Here is a 22,738-nt window from a genome sequence, read left to right on the forward strand (position 1 = left end):
TATATCTCGATATGCCTGAAAACTTTCTCTTCCCACAGTTTGATTCGAACGACTTCATTTTCCAATGCGATGGGGCACCGCGACAGTGGCATCTGGAAGTGTGGGAATTTCTAAATCAAACGATTGCTGAACGATGGATCGTTCACACTGGACTAAATCACTCACCCTTAGACTACTAGACTCCAAGGTCACCGCACCCGACTATATGTGATTATATATGTATGGTTTTGTAAGAGACTCTTTATGTACCTACATTACCAACAGCAATAAATGAACTGAGACATCGCATAACAGCACCTGTGGAAACTGTAACTCCAGACATGCTTGCTGCAGTGTTGGTACAATTTGAACACCGCATTGACATGTTCCGTGCATCTCAACGATGCATATTGAACACCAATGAAAAGGATGAAAATAACTTTTTTAGTTTTCGTACATCAAAGGACAAAATTCATTGTATATGTTTCTTAGTTCCAGAAATATAGACGGCCCAGGTCGGATGATTGTTTTTGATACACCACGTATAGATAATGCACTTCAAAACCTCCCAATAATTAGGCCACTACCAAGATGGGAGACAACAAGTAGTCACACATGCGTCTTTGCATGTGTTGGATAAAAAGTGGTAGCACAATGCCATAATATGACGGATGTGAGTCATTCGGTACGCACACTTTCTGTTGCTGACAGATGGTGGGCTGAAGTAGTAAAGTCAGCAGCACAAGTCGTGTTTGAGTCAGTTGCAGTGTGTACTCTCTCAGAGTTGGAGAGGCTAGCTCGAGTGCCTTAATAGTATGTTTGGGAAACACGAAAAACGTGCTTGGGTGCAGACTGGAAGGGCACGTGGTCGGAGCGCGCAACAATCTTTCCCTCCAGTGCTGCATTCTACCAACTTACACGACGCCAAACGACGAGCCCTGTGCAGGAGCACCGCATACGTGGCAGCGGGACATACTGGGACATCCACCGTATTCATCCGGTAGAGTCCCCCCAATTATGGCCTGATCACCCAAATGAACGAAGTATTTCGTGGCACGTCTTACAGCAAATGATAAGACACCATATGGCGGTCCTAGCGAGACATCATCACAGATGGATGCACAGACAGTGTATGACATCTTTCATGTGGGTGTGGAAAGTGATCGAGACGCGAGACGGAAATGTGATAAAGTGAATTTTAGTCAATGAAGACTGACATGAATTATAGCCAAACTGCCACTACTTTTCATTCACCTCCATGTATATTACCATACCCGTTTATTTTTACTCATAAAAATTTGTCAGTAATCTTGTATGAAATGTTTTCACAATTTTGGTTTGTTTTCTAGATGTATAGCAATTCGGTAAGAAAAATGGAAGAGTTTGATTTTTACTTACAATACTGCTCTGGCTGCACATTTTTCTGGGATCGGAACTGATGCCCTTAGCGTGAATGTACTTTGGCTTGCACCACAGCACATTTACTTGACGCAAAATACGACGAAATACTCTGCCAATACAGTTCGATTACCGTCTCGTAACTGTTGGACCTGGTGGTCTACCGGCACAGCGCGTGCCTGCAAATCGAGAATCTCGGGATCGAATCCCAGATGAACAAATAAATTTTTCTGTCTGCTTTTAATACAGCCTTCACCTCTCAATGATATGAGGAGTCGGTAGAAACAACATGTGGTGCGGATTCCACGTTAAACTGCCGATTCCCTTTCCCCGGTTGGACAACTGGAGTACGTTAATGATAAGCATGTCTTCAAAGTGCCGTCCAATTGAAAGACTTAAACGAGGGCACTGAAATAAGCGAAATTTATTATTATTATTACACTGTCCAGTCGCAGTAATCTGACCACGTGTTAAAATACCGAATAAACACCTTCTGCAGCACGAGACGTACAGGAATAGAGTCAATGATGTAACGACAGTCATAAGAAGCCATTCCTACCCCAGTACTTGTCATGCTGCGATAGAATTCTATCGATTGAGGATCCGTGGCACAAACTACTCGATCGAGGTGAACTTTCAGATTCTCGATTGGGTTTAAAGGCGGAAAATTTGGTGGTGAGGGCAGTACGGTAAATTCATCCTAGAGCTTTCAGAACCACGCACATACACTGCGAGCTATGTTACACGTGCATCTAGGGGTGGATTTGGTCCCCAAGGATAGGTGCGTACTAGGGTTGATCCATTGTGCCTTTCAGAACAACGAGATCACCCAGGGACTGCCACGAAAACATTGCCCACACCATAACACTCCCTCAGGGTTGCAGGGCGTTTGCTTTCAATCTGTCCGATGGAGCACAAAATGTGATGAATATGGAGAGGCCACCTGTAGCACTCAGTGGACTTTCAGTTGTGGTACCGGCGTGCAAATGCAAGCTTTCAACGCCAATGAAGAGCAGTCAGCGTGGGTGCAGGGACCAGGTGCCCACTGCGGAAGCCCATAAGTTGTTGAGGAAACATTGGGGGCAGCCCTCGGTTCGCCTGGGCTGTCAGCTGCACAAAAGTTGCACGTCTTCTCGCCAGCACACACATCTGCAGCTATCGTTCACCTGTGTCGCCTACTGCCCGTAGTCCAACACACTTGCCTTGGAGCCGGATTAGAATACCGAGATTTTGCCACTCACGGTTTACTTTACATACAGTGGCATGTGAAAAGATTACAGATTTTGCCGTTTCGGAAATGCTTCCACCCTTGGGAAGAAAGCCAACGATTATGCCCTGTTGGACGTCACATAAATCGCCCCTTTTACGCATTATGACAACGACTTCACTGTTTCCAGCCTCCTCCCCCCACCCCCATTCATCACCTACTAATGCTATCTCCTGGAGTCTATGGGTTATTACACGTTGACCTCGAAAATAGGAGTTGGTCATATTAATATGACTGGATCTATTATTATTATTATTGAAACTTCCTGGCAGATTGAAAATGGGTGCCGCACCGAGACTCGAACTCGGGACCCTTGCCTTTCGCTGGCAAGTGCTCTACCAACTGAGCCACCCCAGCACGACTCACGCCCTGTCCTCACAGCTTTACCAGTGCCTCGTCTCCTACCTTGCAAACTTTACAGAAGCTCTCCTGCGAACCAATTATTGTTATTATTTCGTTGTTGTTCAGTTGCCTACAGTAATTTACTTGCTACAGTAACATTTTCTTTGCCTTTGCTGGAGTTGTCTTTCTAGTTTGCAGGGTCCGGCGCTACTGGACTGCGATATTACTATTATTTCAAAATGAGCCGTTTGTTACTCTTAAAACTAACAAGGAGAGCCCCCAGCGGTGGGATCGACTTTTTGAATCCAAATAAGCCGTAGTGCAACTTAAGATCCCTGCATCCAGGTGGCCCTCGGATTGAAAGTAACTGACGGAAAAGATTTCAAAATTTTGCGTGATGCTACATAGCGTGAAGGAAGTCGTATTCCACAGTCTGGTTACGTGTCATAATGGTTACGATAGAAGCTTAACCATGCCTCGTCAGGTGCAGTAAATTTTTTTAAAAATCTTTATCGAAATGACTTTGATGTTTATTTGTACTCTATTTATTGGTTTAAATGTAATTTATTTCGTTCTATTCTTTTGTCACATCGTTTTAGTCACCGTATGAACTTTTCCATTTGTTTAATTTTTCTTCCAATCGGAATTTTTGTGAATGTGTAATTTATTATACCTATCTGTTTGACTATTGAATTACTTCAAAACTCCGATAAATGAATTAAAAAACAAAAGACGAAATAATCTATTTATATTGACTGTGCATTAATGTGAAAAACGTTTTTCTTTGGGAGACGTGCCTTTTTTTGCATGGTAATCGATATACAAATATTTAAAACATAACATAAAATCTTTTTGCACTATGGAAATTATAGTGTAGATGAGGACATAAATGAGAGAATGTTTTCTAAGTAAAATAAAATTCAAGCAAAGTGAGAAATCGATATAATGTACACAATAACGTAGACGAAAATACAGGGTAATAAAAACAGGAGACATTAAATCGGAATTGATACATGAAGATAATTAAAAGTTCACAAACAAATATTTCCAGTGGAGAAGGGATGATAAGAAGAAAAACTAGACCAAATGAAGAAGTTCATATCACTATTGAATCACGTGACCCAGGAGTGGAACTAAAAATATATATATATATTTACATCAGTTGAAGGAATATGATTATCAATGTCACTTCGATAAAGACCTAAAATAGATTTATTTCTCTGGTGAGATTCGAACCCACAACCTCATGCATGTGAAGCTAGTATCCTTTCAATTATCCTCATAACCAACTTATGTCATTCGGCTTTCTTCATACTATCGAGTCTCACACAAAATTCCGAATTTCTTTTCTCGTCACTTCCTCGCTAACGTCGACTCACCAGGATGAATGGCTGCAGTGTGCGACACTTGGGTGCTTAACCTACATAACCGTATAGATGGTTCCAGAAAGTCGATCCTACCGCTGGAGATATCTCCTTGTAAGGCATGACGAAAGGGGGCGCCGTTTCATTATATACCCTGATATGGTGGTGGATACACATTTAGTAGTGTAGCAATACTAACACAATCGGTCTGAAACCTGCACGATCTAAGCAACAAGGAACGACTTCATACTTAGTCCAAAGGAAAATCTCCAGAATTACTAGAAAACTTATGGCCAATGCATCGAGTCCCCTGCAGTCATTTAGTCCGCGGCGACTGCTGAGAACCTTCAGAGCAGTCGACTACTTCGATGTTACACGTTCGGTGTCCTACTCTATGGAGCTGAGTCATGGACTCTATTAGGCATTTGAAATGCGATCGTATCGAAAAATATTAAGGATACCATCGACAGAGGGGTAAAATACAGGGAGCGAAAGGATATTTACAATTTGTACAGAAACCACATGGCAATTATTAGAGTCGAGGGGCATGAAAGGGAAGCAATGGTTGGAAAAGGAGTGAGACAGGGTTGTAGCCTCTCCCGATGTTATTCAATCTGTATATTGAGCAAACAGTGAAGGAAACAAAAGAAAAATTTGGAGTAGGTATTAAAATTCATGGAGAAGAAGTAAAAACTTTGAGGTTCGCCGATGAAATAGTAATTCTGTCAGAGACGGCAAAGGACTTGGAAGAGCAGTTGAACGGAATGGACAGTGTCTTGAAAAGAGGATATAAGATGAACATCAACAAAAGCAAAACGAGGATAATGGAATGTAGTCAAATTAAATCGGGTGATGCTGAGGGGATTAGATTAGGAAATGAGACACTTAAATTAGTAAAGGAGTTTTGCTATTTAGGAAGTAAAATAACTGATGATGGTCGAAGTAGAGAGGATATAAAATGTAGACTGGCAATGGCAAGGAAAGCGTTTCTGAAGAAGAGAAATTTGTTAATATCGAATATAGATTTATGTATCAGGAAGTCTTTTCTCCGAGTATTTGTTTGGAGTGTAACCATGTATGAAAGTGAAACATGGACGATAACTAGTTTGGACAAGAAGAGAATAGAAGCTTTCGAAATGTGATGCTACAGAAGAATGGTGAAGATTAGATGGGTAGATCACGTAACTAATGAGGAGGTATTGAATAGGATTGGAGAGAAGAGAAGTTTGTGGCACAACTTGACTAGAAGAAGGGATCGGTTGGTAGGACATGTTTTGAGGCATCAAGGGATCACAAATTTAGCATTGGAGGGCAGCGTGCAGGGTAAAAATCGTAGAAGGAGACCAAGAGATGAATACACTAAGCAGATTCAGAAGGATGTAGGTTGCAGTAGGTACTGGGAGATGAAGCAGCTATCACAGGATAGAGTAGCATGGAGAGCTGCATCACACCAGTCTCAGGACTGAAGACAACAACAACACCATCGACAGATATAGTCAAAAATATAGCGGTACGAAAATGCAGAAATTCTCAACAGCATCCACATAGCAAAACTCGATTGTTTTGGTAGCGCAATTTCGCAACAATAAATAAAACTTGTTGAAATTAATAATTCAATGAAACATTAATGGCCGGCCATTGTGGACGAGCTGTTCTAGGCGCTTCAGTCTCGAACCGCGCGACCGCTACGGTCGCAGGTTCGAATCCAGACTCGTGTGTGTGTGTGTGTGTGTGTGTGTGTGTGTGTGTGTGTGTGTGTGTGTGTGTGTGTGTGTGATGTCCTTAGGTTAGTTAGAACTACTTAAACCTAAGTTCTAAGGGACTGATGACCTCAGATGTTAAGTCCCATAGTGCTCAGAGCCATTTGAACCATTTCTTTGAAAGATTAATGGCATACGTGACCCACGACGCACAGGATTATCCATGCTAAATAACTCAGACCAGCAGTTTGGGTTCAGCACTGAATCAATGGTCTGAAAAACCATGGACGGACAACAGATCATGCTATCGATCGACAGTGTTACTGGAAGACGAGGCACTTAAGAGAGGAAGAATGACAAGGCAGAGAATGTTTAAAAATTACATAAATGCTCACCATTAAATCTAATAGTCCACTCATATAATCGCGCTAGCTGCCATTAAAATTAATCTGCAATTGGCATAGAGTTAAAATTTTTTGAACCTAGTGCTGTTAAAAGCATTCATGTTAACACTTATTTTGATCAATGTACGTATTTTTTGAGACATCCATTGTACGAGGACGTACAGAAAAGTAATGTTGAGAAGTTTTGAGTGAAAAGTCACAAAGATTTTTAAATAAAACAAACTTCATGAACATTCTGCATCGGTATTCTTCACGTCAATAAATTTAGTTTTCAACACACTCACCCCCGGAACCAGCACAATTTCCCCAACTAGATACTATTTTGTTGACACCGTCACAGTATATTGTTTGACTATGTTAACAGAGCCACAACCTTACCTCTGCTTGCACCGCTTGAAATAATTGAAGTGCTCGAAGGTTTTCTTAGTTTTGCACATAGACGAAAATCGAGACTGTGTGTAGGATGATCGACGGCAGTGAACCAAGGACGTCGGCTTGCTGCAGATGCCGCAGCGATCGTGTGTAGTTTGGCACTGCCGTGCTCAAGGAGAGTGTGCTCCTCATGCGGACGAAGTCTTCGAATTCGTGCTTTTAGTGTTGTGAGCTTTTTCTCACCCCCAACATAGTCACGTCACACACCGCTATGTAACGCGGTACGAAGCAGAGGGCTGCAGATATCCATAGTAAAGATGTAGAATGTTACTGACTTCAAATAAAACAGACCGAGTCATTATCTTCTCAGCACGCCGTCGTGTTATAAGCACAAAAATCAAAAAAATTGTTTCCGAGCAAAGTATGCTGTATTTTTAAGTGAAGATCTTTGTAACGTACATCTGTGGTAAACGTTATGCTTGTGATATATGGTGACAATTCGTATTTATATTTACAATGGAAAGAGATTGACCAGTGGCCAACAGACAACTAAAACGCAAGTTGCTAGATGGATATTAACTGCAATAGCGCCCACGCTGCCACGGTAAGTAGGTGTTTTGGTTTCGCGATACATGTCGCCGTTTAACTGCCGCTCGTGGCGATACATTAAAGAGTGCTCTGTCTTATTGTCAAAGAGCCAGTACCCAGATTCACTCTAAAGACATAAAGACGCGAATTCTGTGCGCCACATTTTCAGATGTCCCTCAAACGGTTCCAAAACTAGTTAACTCGAATTAAAAAAAAATTCAAAAAGTGGGTTGTGTCAGTTTTCCACATTTATGTTCAGTATACATTCACAGGCAGTTGAACAGTGGTTCCCAGCCTTTCTCAGACCGTTGCTCCTGAGTGTCATCAGACATTTGCCAGTACCCCCTGTCCTACCCCCCCCCCCCCCTCCCTGAGGTCTGTGGCCTTCCCTCCCCCACATTATCACTAACTTTGGCACATAAATAAACTGTACAGTGAACAACTTTTCTAGGAACACTTTTATTTTCAAAATCATGGGAGGTGGAGGGTATTGTGTGTGGGGGGGGGGGGGGGGGGGGGGGAAGGCGATATTAGACTGAACGACGAAGGAATTCGTGATGCATTTCAAGGGCTAGCCACAATTACTTCTCAGATAAGAAAGCTAACTATCCAAAATAAGGATAAACACATGTTCCAAACGCTTCTCTTGCTCAACCTCTCTACAGTACGGTACTTGCTTGATCTGCACGTTGCAACCTCAATTAAAATCAACCGAGCAAAAATGTGTGCACGTACTGTTCATAAATCACTTGATTGTTACGCTCCTTGCTTCTGAAATATAAGACTTCAGGCTTTTAAATCTTGGTATCCGAACACAACATGTGAAGCTATTATCCTTTCCATTACACCTCACAACCAACTAACGTCACTCAGCTTTCTTAATGCTACGGAGTGTCACACAAAATTCAGAATTTCTTTTCTCGTCAGTTACTCGCAAACGTGGAGCCACCATTTTGAGTGGCTGCAGTGTCTTAACCTACATAACCGTACAGATGGTTTCAGACCAAGTGTTACTTGCAGAGCAGTAGGATAACGAGCTATCGGCCTGGCAATTGAGTTTGAGTTTGGCCGAAGCAACTTTAGGCACGAAGGGGATAATGATGTGTCCCTCCGAAAATAATTTCGCGTGGGCTGTAAGCGGCGCACAGCTCAGCGTTTACATAGTTTTCCAATTACATCTCACACAGGGAATATTATTATTAAGCCCAGTTTCAACAGCAGCGAATGGAAGCGAACTCAAGCGTACGAACATTTGCAGACCACTTGCCTGTATTCATTACCTTTCGTCTAAGAGGTCTGTTTAAAAAATTCCGGAACTTTGTCCACAAAAATTTTCTACGCTTACCTTCACATATTTGTATATGATCACCCCCACGACTGATAAACCGTTTCCACTTCTGGGAGCAGACTTGGTTCGCCTTTCGCTGGACCGTGCGTCTATCGTTACAAATCTTCGTCCTCTCAACTTGGTTTTCAACTTTGAAAATAAATGTCTGCAAGGGCCAAGCTGACCTGACAAGCTATTTTATATGTTGATCGTTCAGAACATTTCCCTACACATTGTGAAGATTGAACCTTCATGACAACGTCATAACTGCAGACCCATCACCAGTTATAATTTTCTTAAGGAACATCTCGTTCTCCTTTGGGTGATCCTAAGGCTCTTCTCAGATTGGGAGGTGGAGGTCTTTCTGCTCTTGACTCGTGAGCCGTGGCACAAACTTGGCGGCAACACGATACATTGCAAGATGCTGTATTAGGATTTCACGATCCAACTGCAATGTTACATTCTTCTGCAATCTCTCGGACAGTCAGTCTTCGTTCAGCATGCACAGGATCGTTGACGTTCCTGACACAAGCGTTGCTGGCAGAAGTCGGAGGACGAGCGTCGTCTTTAGCTTCCGTCCGGCCGTTCTTAAACCGTGTGAACCATCCGTAACACCGAGTGCGGCTTAAGCACTCATCACCGTAGGCTTCCTGCATCATTTGGCGTGTCTCTGTAGAGGTGTTCTTGAGTTTAGCTCTTATGTTCCTACGGGACCAACTTCTGATGTCATCAGTCCCTAGGCTTGCACCACTTACACACACCCACGCCCGCGGGAGGACTCTAACCTCCGACAGAGGGGAGCCACACGAACCGTGGCAAGGCCCCTAGACTGCGCAGCTACCCCGAGCGGCGGTTTTCTTGAGTTTCACGCAAAATTTATTGCAGGCGCATTGCTCCTCTAACTATACCCTCTCGAAGTTCGCCAACTGTGCGACACAACGTTCTAGTCAATACAGCACTGAACAATAAGCTAACAGACATACAACAGTGAGACTTCCCGCAGTTACACATTAAGCACACGCGCGTGCAGGGATGTCAACTGCATTTCGCCCCAACACGCCATTGGCGCGAAATTACGAACGTTCCCAATTTTTTTTAACACACCTCGTATATTCAAAATTTACGGTATGTTCTAGAAATTGGGCAAGTAAGCTTTCTCGGGATAGCTTATGTGTATCTTCAGGCATCTCCCAATTTCTTCAGCATCTCTGTTACATTCTCCTGTGAGCCAAACAAACCTGTGCTGTCTTTATTATGAACAGTTCAATATCCCCTGCTACTCGTATATGGGACAGGTCCCACACCATGGAGCAATATTAGAGTATGGTTCGCACCAATAGTTCAAAAAAGATCATCTTTGTGCACTGATTATATTTCTCTTTAATTCTAACAATAAATTACAGTTCGCCACCACCTTTATCTTTGACCGACACGATGTGATGGTTCCATTTCTTACTTCGTTATCACCAATGTTAAGACTCTCGCTTTTCCCGTTTATGCTTCATCTCATCACTATTGTCTTTGATTTACTCTGACCCCTAATTCTACACTCATTATATTGTATATTTCATTCATCAGATCCTGTAGTAATTCACTTTCACTGACAACGATAATATTATCAGCAAACACTGTCACTGATATCCTTTCAACCCGTATTTCAGTGCGAATCTTGAACCTCTCTCTTATTTTCTTCATTGCTTCTTTGATACAAACATTGAACAGTATAGGCGAATAACTACATCAAAGTCTTACTCTCTTTTTAATCCTTGCACTTCGTTCTTGGTCTTCCACTCTTATTTCCTCTTGGGTCTTGTACTAATATATACCCGTCTCTGCCTAGAGCTATTTTCTTCACAACTTCGATCTTGCACCATTTTACATTGTCGAACGCTTATCCAGGTGTAGAAATCGTTTGAGTTTTATTCAGTCCTGCTTCCATTCCGTATCCTTACAATGTGTTACACTGAGGTATTTGTGTGAGCTGACCGACTGAAAATGAGAGTTATTGATGCTGTAGTCATAGGACACTATGATTTTTCGTTTTGTGAACTGCACAATTCTAGGTTTTCGAACATCTAAAGCAAGCTGCAAAAACATCCGGAATTCTGTTTGAGTCTACGTACAAAAATGCATTGTTAGGAAAACAAACTAAACCAAGGAGGGACAAAATATCAGTAACGAACAACGTAGAATCTCTGTGGCTAATCTGGATTAAACTGCTCCATCATCTTCAGCAACAACCAGGGCACAATCCAAGGAGGGATCTACACCCACATGGATATTGTGCAAATCATATCTAAGTGCCAGGCATAGGGTTTATCGAATCACCTTCACAATTGTCTATTATTCCAACTTCATGTCTTGAACTGCCCAAGGTGTGGTGAAGACTAAAACGAGTCTGTCACGGAAGACTGTATTGAGTGTGATGTCTGCTCCCAACAGTGGCATGAAGAATGCACAGTTTACGAAAGTCATGGTGCATTTTCTTGTTATTGGTGTTAGTGCGTACTCTTGCCAGATGATGCAGCTACGAGCAGTGTCATATATATGACATTTAGGGTTTGGGTTAAACGTTACTCAGCTGTATCTGATAAATGTTGTTCCTAAATAAATGAGCAATGGTTTGCTACTTGTTTGTTTTAACTTTCTCATCAACTAGAAATGACCGACTAAATACTAAGCGCATACTCCTTCGTGAGTTTCCCCTGCAAAGCAAATTAATGAAGTCGAATAGTCCGTAGGAAGAATTTTTGTAGTTTCATGACTTTAGGATGGCATGACTGTGATGAGCTAAGAGCGGCTGACAAAAAATAATTGTTTTATTTATAACCTTAATGTTGCAATTGAGAATGGCGTGTCTGGTTGAAGTTTCCACATTAACTGAGCAACGTTCAACGATGCGTTTTCCCTTTCAGAAGGCAGAAAACGGCCGAAATATTTTCTCTAACGTTTTTTCAGTATGGTCGAAGCTGTGCGAAAGACGGAAATTTTTGATAAATACGTAGAACAGTTCAAAAACAATCTAACTTCAGTGACTAATAAAAAAACACCGTGGCCGGCCAATTGAACTGTCTCCTCCTTCGCTTAAAGCCGGCTCTGACGACATTACTCCTGATGGCCGACGTGTTGCAGTAGAACTGAATAGCAAAATAGCTGCAACAGGTAGTGGCACAGTCCAAAACGTCGTCATTGACATGCTCAAGTACAGCGAAACAAGTCCAACGTGGGTCCCGAGAGAATTCACACAACACAAGGAAACAAAGAGTGCTATGAACGTGAAGGTGAACCTTTTTCGAACGAGATTTTAACGTGTGATTAAACTTTCGTTCAAAATGGGGAACCCGACTCGAAAAGACAAGGAGTGAAATGGAAGCACACTAGTTCACCTGTCCGAAAGGAATTCAAACTCGAGCATCAGCGAGGAAAGTGATGCTGGCCATCATTTGGATGCCAAAGTAGTTGTATTTTGGTGATTATTTGGAAGATCAGCGTACAGGATGCAGCGCTGACCACTCACACATAGTGATGAGCAAAGTAAACCCGAAAACGAGAGGAAAGGGTCGCCAATGTCAAAGAAAAGACGTGATACTATTACACAACAACGCTCGCCCAAACATAGCGCAGCTGATCCAAGAAACCACTGGAAGGGAAAAGAAACAGTAATGGGTTGGGAGACTCTGCGTCATTATCGCTACAGTCCAGATTTGACTTTCGTGAATTTTCATTTTCATATTGCTGATATTATGGAGAATGGAAGCTGTCTGCATTGTAATTGACTGGTAAGAAAAACTTCAAAAGTCAACCTCACTTGTAGAGCATTTATTGCTACCTGTTTGACCCGCTCAAGGACGCATCGCTTGGAAAGGATTCGGCGACAGCGAAGAAGTTAAAACAATTTCAGTTTTACTTACTTCATTCGCATTTATCGCCTTTCTCTTGCCCAGCAGTATTTCGCAAAGGAGTGGCAAAAGCGCAAGTTGCAGCCGTATATAACGAGATCAATATACATTTGCCTTCTGAATATTACACCTGTAATGGGTCCAACCTAAGGCAGTTTAAAAAATCGCAGGTGACACTCGTGTAAAAGAAGAGTAACAGAAAGGATGTGCAAAATTACAGACATCGATTTTCTGCAGAATCCTAGAACGTATTCTAAATATGATTATAATAAATTTCCTAGACACCGAAAAGTTTACGTCCAGAAATCAGCACGGTTTTAGAAAGCTCGTGTGAAACGCAGCTTGCCCTTTTCGCACATTATATACTGCGAACCACGGATGAAGTGTCCCAAGCACATTGCACTCTCCTATATTTGAGAAAAGCCTTTGGCACGGTGCTCCACTGCACACTGTTAACCAAGGGCGTCGTATGAGCATACGGAGTCGGTTCCCAGATATGAGAGCGGCTTCAAGTCTACAACAGATACCAGTACGTTCTCGACGGCGAGCGTTGATCAGACACAAGGATATCGTCAGGAGTGTCCCAGGAAGTGTAACAGACAGCTGTTATGCTGTATAGACATAAATGAGGTGACAGGCAGAGTGAACAGCAGTCTGCGGCTGTTGATGATGCTGACGTGTACGGGAGAGTGTCGTTATTGAGTCACTGTAGGGGGATAAGATTAACGGAGCGCGGACAACTGAGAAACGCGTAGGAGTCAGTGAGGTACTGAGCCATGCCGACGCCGGTGCCTTAGTTAGCTGCGCTACGTTTTTCGGTTGAGGACCCAGGATACGAAGAGCTTCATCGAGGTGGTCCCACATATTCTCGATTCCGGGAAGCCTGGTGGTCGGCGGAGTACAGCAAACTCATCCTGGTGCTTTTCACAGTGCAAGCTGTGTCACAGATTTAGTTGTTCTGCTGGTAGATTCCGAGGGAAAAAAGACTCGACGTAGGTGTGGCAACGGTTCCGACCGATATTTCTGCTCATCCACTGTGCCTTCCAGAACGACGGGAGTGTCACGATAACGTTTGTGAGATCGTAACGATCCTTCCTCCTGTCCTAACCCTGCCGCCGACTGTTGCAGGGTGTTCACATTCAGGTGAATCGCGCCCTACGCGCCATCGTCTGTCTGTCACTTGGAAAGCCCGCAGGTCACCGTTCAGTGGACGCCCAGTCGCAGAACTGGCGTAAAAATTCCAGCCTTCGTCGAGGACGAACAGCAGTCAGCATAGGTGTGTGGACCAGGAGTCTGCTGTGGAGACCCACACATAGCATTTTTCGCTGAGTGGTCTTAGAGGAGACACTGTCGGTAGGCTCTTCGGTTCACGTGCATGGTCAGTTGCTCAGCAGTTGCACGTTATTCACCTGCGGTCTCCTTTAACTCCTGTCCTCTGTGGACCGTGGGGCACCACAACGGCCTCAGCGTCGGCTCTCGACAGCGCCATGCGCGGAGTGCTTTAAATATGGCAACACGCCAACATTTTACGAACTCTGCCGTTTCGAAAATGCATCCACCTGTGGCCCGAAAGGCAATGATCACGTCCTTTTGGATGTCACATATGTGGCTGAGTTTCCGCGTTACGCATACCCTACTCATTAGCGTCGGACACAGGCGGTGATCACGTTAATGTGACTGGAGCCTGTGGTTAGAAAAAGGAAAGGAAAAGGAAACAGAAAGGGGAAAGGATGGTAAGCGGTGCCAGGAGCACCGGAAATGTGGTAATTATACGAATTGCTTGTACAGGAACTCCGAACGGAATAGGAGCAGCGGCAGTTTAAAAATTGTAAATGGTAGAATCACGGCTCAACAGTAAGTTTCTCGCCCAACCTGACGAAACAGATGTGGAGATTGAGAAACGAATGCATAACTGCTGGGAAACAGTCTGCGGTGAGTAGACAGTGCCTTTTTTCGGAGGGTTTAAAGAGCAATTTCAAGATTTGCGAGATAAAGGTTTAGATTACGTCGCAAGTATAACGAATTGTGAGAAAGACGGCAGTAGTTCAGGGATTCGGCAGCACGAAGATATTCTGAAAGTGACTGAAGTTTTTAAGGAGACTGATAATAACCCTGTTCCTGACAAATGAATCCTGGTGATCAGTTACGAAGAATGGGAGAAAATGTTTGAAAATAAAGCTCTTCTTATGGACGGACGTTTCAGAGGTGTTCGAAACAACTTGTTGATACCTGAAGCACGGAAGACTAGCTTTTTTACCAGAGGAAAGTCAAAATAATTGTGAAATATTTTTTCTCAACCGAGAAATGTCATAACTTGGTTGTCATTTAAAACTGCATTGCTTTACTTCGAAATGGCTGCAAATTAAGCTATGAAAACAGTGTTATCCGATACATTTATTTTCCAGTTGTAATTTTCATTTCAAGCAATGCCTGTGGAAGACATACAAGAACTGCGATTAGTGGAGCAATACAGGGATGAAGAAGTAGTTCGTTTGTCTTGCCGCACGTGTGCTGTAGAGTCCATCTTCCACCGGACTGCCTTGATGAAGCATGGAGAGTAACAGCGTAGCAAGTGCCCAGTGGCGTAGACTATTTAATCAGTCAATAGATGGAAAATGCTAGTACACAACCTGAAACGTGGAATTGGTGAAGACAGACAGTCGACTAAAATTATTTTGAAATAAATTCACTCTTAGGTTGGCTTCAGTTGCGTTAGATAATACTTCGATACCTAACACTACTGTATCAAAGTTATCTGCGTTCAGAGAATTTATTTCAAAGTGATTGCGGTCAGCTATCTACCGTCATCAATTCGATGCACAGGACCATGAATGCTGTCGAAGTTTGGCATAGCAAACGATACTCAATAAGGCAAAGGTATCTTAACCTACAATTTCTGATCAATACGCTAAAGGAGAATGCAATAAAACCAATACCTGAAATTGAAAAAAAATCTGTTGGTCAGCTTCTTCAGTGAAAGAGGTAAAAGATACATATGTGTTGAAAAAGAGTTAAAAGATATTTTAAGAATACATAATGACTCGGTGGATCTAAGAAGTTTAAAATTTATATCATTCCTACGATAAAATGTGGAGAGGCGTTCTTATTACAAAACGGCACGCAGAGCCTCCCCATTGTCGCGGCTTCCTTTGCACGTCGGAGAACCCGCAGCTAAAATGTATGTGGTCAGAAACACCGCGTTGGCTCACAGGTCGCCGAGTCCACGGCTGCAGAATCCCATGACACCCTTCAAGAGGCGGCGAGGCATCTTGTACAGTAGTTATTTGAGAGTGAATTTTTTCCTCGCTCCTCAAGAGACGTCATCAAACGGATCTTCCTGCTTCTGGAGTGTCTACGCGACTATGAGGGAATCCCGAAGCGTTACATCTTATTTTAGTTCTGCTCTCCGTTCCACACCTTCAAGGACCCACTTGTTTTCTGTGGCACTCGAACACTTGTACTTCTCCGATGTCATTTTCGCGAGGGATTTATGTACTGTGCTTATGCTTTATTAAGAAAACACGGGAATTTTTTAAGTGTATAGGGGTGAAACGATATCTTAATAACCGATAAAACAACTCCAGATATCGAGTATTACGTACCGGCTGACACTTCATTACAAAATGTTTACGGGCTGTCTGTTATCCCAGTCGCTTCCGTTTATGAAATGTACCGAACACATGAGCATTCTTCGATAAACAGTTCTGACATGGGTCTTGACAACACGATCGAATTACAGAGGTTCAAATAGTGAGATGCGACTGCGTGCAACTGCATAGGCAGATTTTCAGTCCCTGCATGTAATTGTAACGGAACTAAGGAGATTATAGGGACACGAACGTCAGCCAGGTAAATAAGTCGTACACTAAGTGGACATCCAGCGGACGCAAGTAAACACTTCCTGTTACACCACGCCACTGCTGCCTCGGTGTAAACACGGAGGACAACAGGAAGTGCTCTACGACCACTAGCTGGACTATGGAGCAAGAAACAGCCGGGGTCCCCGGTGGTCTAGTGGTAAGGGGGTCTGGAACGTTCCAGCGCCTCGGCTGGGGCTATTCGCCCCAGCCGGGCCGGGGTTCAATCCCCGGCCGGCGCTGGAATTTTCAGACTTCCGAACACTAGCCTCCACCTCTGCCTTGGCATGTGGCGCATGCCGGGTACCCCCGTGGGGTCCGTGCTTCGGGTCCCACGTGGAGCTCACTCCCACACTACAAACTAAACCTGGTTATGCTGGTGCAAGCATTTTAAATTTTAATTCACACACTTTCTTCACCAGACCACATCTACATATATTTTAAAGTACTTAATATATCTCACTATGGTATCAGTAATATTTGTAGGAAACTATGAAACAAAAACCTTACCAAAAAAATGATTTTTGTTATACTTCGTGTGCTGAATACTTCTGAGGTAAATACCCAAACATCTGCCATTTTCTTGTAGTTAACAATGAATATTCGAAAAAAGTTTATCATACTGATTCATATATTACATAATGTATTTTACTCATTCTCAGTGCTGAAAAAGCAGTAATTATTTCAAAGTCATAAGAAAATGCAAAATATTGTATCACAAGCCAACAAGGTGTTCTTTTTTGTATCATGATTTACTATGCGATTAATAAATTCTGTATAATAAATCGTTTCGTAACAATTGACAATACCTTTTAAAAATACATTGTTTTCACTTATTGCATTTTCAAAAACTAAAACAGGCCTTTTTTTCTCAAATTATTCTAGTGTCAAAATGAGATGTTTGATTTTACACAGGTCACTAATGACATAAACTGTTTTTTTTATAAAAACGATATTTCTCGTGGTTTTATGTGAGCTGAATGCTGTATCAAACAGATAACACTTAAAATTAATAAGAGGAATTTCTTGGTGATTTTACTAACACGCCCATATAGTTCATATAATATTTCGATTAATAGTTACATGACTACCTCTCTGCCTCTACTTTTTGTAAAAGTATCTTGTAGATCAGAGAAAAAATTGTATTACTACCTCTCCAGGTTAAGTGCAGTTCAATGAAAGAGATTGTAAAGGCCGTACCGAAGATGCAGAATATTACGTTCTCTGCAAGGCATTTGCCATCAGTAATGAGTGAAACTGTAAAATAGAAATAAGGGCTGAAAAACGCCTATTACTGTTGTACTATTATATCACTAACGTTGCACTGCATAAACTTACTTACAGTTCTCGTTGCTGTTCAATATTCTTTAACTCACTATACCGTGCGATTATGTTGTTAACATTTAATGTAACAGTGGTCCTGTTCCGAGCCACATATCCATTTTTAATGCTTAAAAGTGTGGACAAAACTATTAGTAATACTAAATTACGAAGAGGGAATGATGAATGTAACATGCTGCGTACATTAATGTCGCTCGAGATGTAGTTTGCATTATATGTTATCAGAACAGAACAATTTTGTAATGTGTGAAATACACAAAAATACGGTAACAGACAAACCGAGCAGTGATGCCGTAATCTGTTTTGTAATAATAGTGTAAAGGAAGAAATAAACAGCAACTAGACATTTAAGTCACTCAATTTTCGCGGCCATTTTGCTGTTCATCACTTCGCTGCTAGATGTCGCTACTAGTTCCTCACACACTCAGTTGTCTGTAGTGCAGGGCTTCGCCACCAGAAGGCTCTATCAGCACCGGCGAGGACTCACTCTGTCGACGTTTGCTGCTTCACTCCTCAACATCTATGCTAACTGACGTGACTGCTAAATTTTCAGACTAAACGAAAAAAATAACACCAACACCAAATAAGGCAAATAGTGATAAGTGCGGATACTATCGAACCATCACTTTCATACGTCCTGGCTGAAAATACTGATCCAAAATATTTACACAGGAATTAGAGGAGACGAGCTAGAGGAAAATCGATTTTGAGAGAACACACTAGCCGCTAGAGATCGGTTGAAGAAATTCAACCCATATTTATAACATCTATAGATGTTACAAAATAACTTCTGACAATTTTGAGCAAAATATACACTTTGAATTTAAGATGATGCAACCAGCGACAAAATACAGTGGGCGGCATGTTATCTAGAGCTCTGCCAGAAATCAGACAGCAATTTTAAGACTTAAAAGACATAAAGGAAAGCTGGCAGTTGATAGTTGAGAAGAGAGAGTGAGAGAATGAAAGTGAGAGAATGAGAGAGAGAGAGAGAGAGAGAGAGAGAGAGAGAGAGAGAGAGAGAGAGAGAGAGATAATGGGAGGGGGGGGCGGTTCGGTTCTAGCCCATTCACCCATGTTATTCACTTTGCATACAGAATGTTTCACACGTCGTGCTACACACTTATCGCGTCTGTAGAGGGGACCTACCAGATGAAGTTTTACATAGGAATCGATGTCTGGAAACGTCATCCAGCGACGCTACAGGGTATCGAAGTTACAGGCGCTGGAGTCTGTAAAATATGTGTACACAGAAAGATTCAATGAAGATGTTACCAATTTTCTATGATGATGGAGATGGATAAATGTATAAATTTGAGGTTATGTCCCTATAACGGAAAATTGGAAGAGAAGACATTCCTGTTGCGTGTGACAGTATGTACCAGTAGTGTTGCAGCTAAGATGTAGGGCAGGAAACTTTCAGAGGTGGTAGTATGGACCGAATGTCCAGTACACATGGGCTGTAAAATGCATACCTTAAGAGCTGTGAGGACTTGTTCATCTTCGCTAGCATAAAACATATCTCCACTGTTGAACAAGTGCTCATAGCGCCTCAGGTATGCATTTTGTAGCCCATGTTTACCGGACATTTTTTTCTTACTTTGATCCATACTACCACCTATGAAAGTTAGCAACAACAGTACCAGTACTTGTATTCCGCCGTCAGAGGTATGATAACGATATTCCCTTGTAACTTCCGGAACATGATACATGATCAAATTGATAAATAATCACGGCATCACACTCTACTTACATACATTCGCCGGGGCTGGTGCCTGTATTTTGATGCTCTGTAGCCTCGTTAGATGACGTTTGCATGCATGAGTTACTAGGTAAAATTGCAAGCTCTAGAAATGTGAAACACCTTGTATAAAGACAGCAACATACGAAATGAACAAGATATTTGGGAAATTAATCGAAGATAAGAAAGAAGAAATAGGAACTGTTTCCAAATCGACCTTTCATTTCGCTGCTGCTGATTTGAAATTTCGTGGCATTTATTCGCTCTGAAGAGGATCGTTCAAACGATGGTCGGAATGTAGTTATTTTAGTTGTTTCACTGTTTTATAATGACATGGCCTAGAACCCAAAATGATTGTCTCCAAGTTGTTTGTAGGAATTCTATCGCTTCTCACCGATATTTTCAGTACGGTACTGGTATTTTTTTTCCTACACCTATTAACTTTAATAGTGCTTGAAATGATGAAAATTGTCTCCATATCAAAAAGTATTAGGTACTGAGACGGTGCTTGGTTTTAATGATAACAATATACAGGAAAATTCAGCCATGTTTCTGCGAAGTTGCATTACGCCGAAATTCTGAAATACATCCGTATATTTCGAATGTCGTACAACAGCTGTAGGTAGGAGACGGGGTACTGCAGAAGTAAAGCTGTTTAGACGGGACGTGAGTCGTGTTTCGGTAGCTCAGATGGTAGAGCACTCGCCCACGAAAGGCAAAGGTCCCGAGTTCGAGTCTCGGTCCCGCACACAGTTTTAATCTGCCGGGAAATTTCATATCGGCGCACACTCCACTGCAGAGGGATCTAATTCTGGAAAGAACTGTATAGTTAGTGGAGAGATACAGGATGTTGCAAAATTCCCGTTAAAAACTTCTAGGGAACTGAGTGACGATATTCTGAAGAGGAGCCCATGTATGGAAAGGTATATCCGTGCTACAGCCGTATAAATACACCTTCGCTAATGTGGTATGCAACAGGGTTATAATCACTGGAGGGGGGGGGGGGGGGTTACTTACGTCTGATCCTATGCTGTCATTTGACGGCTGTCTCCTCTCTGACCTGGATCGAGTCTCGTTCATGTGACTGTGAGTGTTAGAGCAACATTTCTGAGCACACTTTTGCCGAATACACCGACACGAACACGCGATCTAGTGTAAGCGCACAGTACTGGAAGAGCTGCTGGTCGCCTTTATCAAGATCGTTGTCCACAACGTCTGACTCCTCCCCACACGCTTTTCGTTGCCATTGCACAACGTCTTCGACTATGGGTGTCTTCACCGTCAGCAGGTGCGTCTGTGGTGCCCCGTGGAGACGCAGCGCACGCGAATTGGAAAATATATTTATATGGATATTGTGTCTGTTCTTCCGGACATGTGCGAAAGGACGCTACGAATGTAGTGTGTGGACATACAAAGGTGAGAATGTGGGTCTCGCGGGAGGCGTGCGCGAGATAATTCCTGTAGTCTCACTATCCTCTGTGCCGTCTGTGGCTCAGATGGATAGAGCGACTGCCATCTAAGCAGGAGATCCCTGGTTCAAGTTCCAGTCGGGGCACACATTTTCACCTGTCTTCGTTGATATGAATGAATACGAAATAAATATAAAAACAACTGTGAGAGTTACTGATATATGATGCTTAGTTTTCAGTCAGTTTGGAGTATTATTAGTAACCACGCTCCAGTCCCTAAACCTAGTTACAGAAATGCGAATCAGACGCATTACGTATTCCAGGCCGTAGCAACCGCGACTTGGAGACACCAGCTATGGTCACTTCCCAGCCCGCTGTACGATCACATCGGTTCGTCTTCTTTCTGGTGGTACTGTAACTGAGATTTGACAACAAGGCAACGTATGTTTGGCAACTCTGTGACCGACGAGTTCCTTCCTGGTGCGCATGGAATTTATCCTCAAAGTTCACTTGATTTTACCTGTCATTTCCATTGAATAATCTGATTTATTATCACGTTAGGTGTAACAAAAGATTGTAAATTTACGGTTTTCAGCCCAGGAAAGTCGTTGCACGTGGAAATCGCTACTAATCTCGTCCTTTAAATAGCGGTTTACGAGTGCTAGACATTATCGAACTCGTAAGAGTAAGCTAAGACACGTACTTCTACGCCAGCTCTATGGTAATGCGCTGACCTGAGAAATAGCATCTGTTATGGTTCGCACTTCCAGTCTCGCTGACTGTAACGTTTTTATCCCTTCTGTGAAAGAGCTACAAGCAGTCAGATAAAACATCGATAAGGAAATCGCAAAAAAATACTTTCGGCTCATAGTGCAATGGTGAAAACTTACAATGCTGCACAACAGGTAACTCCTCTTCCCGCAGCTGACAAACAAATTTTGGGTTTCTAGGAATACAAAACTTTACTTATGAAATGCGACATTTGCAATGCACGACGTTTTCAACAAAGAGATGGCGCAATACAGTAGCTCAAGTGGAAAGAAACACTTCCTTTTCAAATTTGTGCATCCTACACTGTTGGCTGTTCTGTGTAGGTGGCAGGTACGTGATTTTATTTCGGTGATTACAAAATAAAGTCGAATTTATGCACTGGGTAGTCGAGGCAGCTAGTTCATTGTGATTCGGTCAACCAAGTAAATGAATTTACTGAACCTGCTGCAAATTACTACAGGAAGCCTGTGTGTCAATTCTCATCCAGAGAGGTGCAACGGCGTTACGATAGAAAAATGAGCCACATACTTATAATATGCTTGTATATCTATGGACTGGGTTCGATTCCAACTTCTGTCAATGATTTTAGATAAGGAGAGACAGATTCCATTCTCTTCTGGCTACACCAAGTGAAGAAGATATAATGACATTGTGGTCTGAAATTAACATGAAAAATGATATTCCTTTACTACAAAGTAGACGTTAGGATGAATCACAATTAGACTGGAGCGGCGACACGTAGAAACCTTTCTTATACTTGTTATTTATTTCTAGTGACGAAACAAACGCTATGTAGGCTCACAGGACATTTAGTCCATATTTTATATGAGCTTCTGTATGTCGATAAAATCGGTTCTGATCTGGGAATGCAACTTAGTCCGTACTTAACGCTCAATTTGATCCCTTCGTGAGAATACAGCACGTCTACAATTTGTTGTTTGTTCAGAACTGCAGATTCCTCAACATCTCCACATACTGC

This window comes from Schistocerca gregaria, chromosome 11, assembly GCF_023897955.1.
Source record: "Schistocerca gregaria isolate iqSchGreg1 chromosome 11, iqSchGreg1.2, whole genome shotgun sequence".
NCBI lineage: Eukaryota > Metazoa > Arthropoda > Insecta > Orthoptera > Acrididae > Schistocerca > Schistocerca gregaria.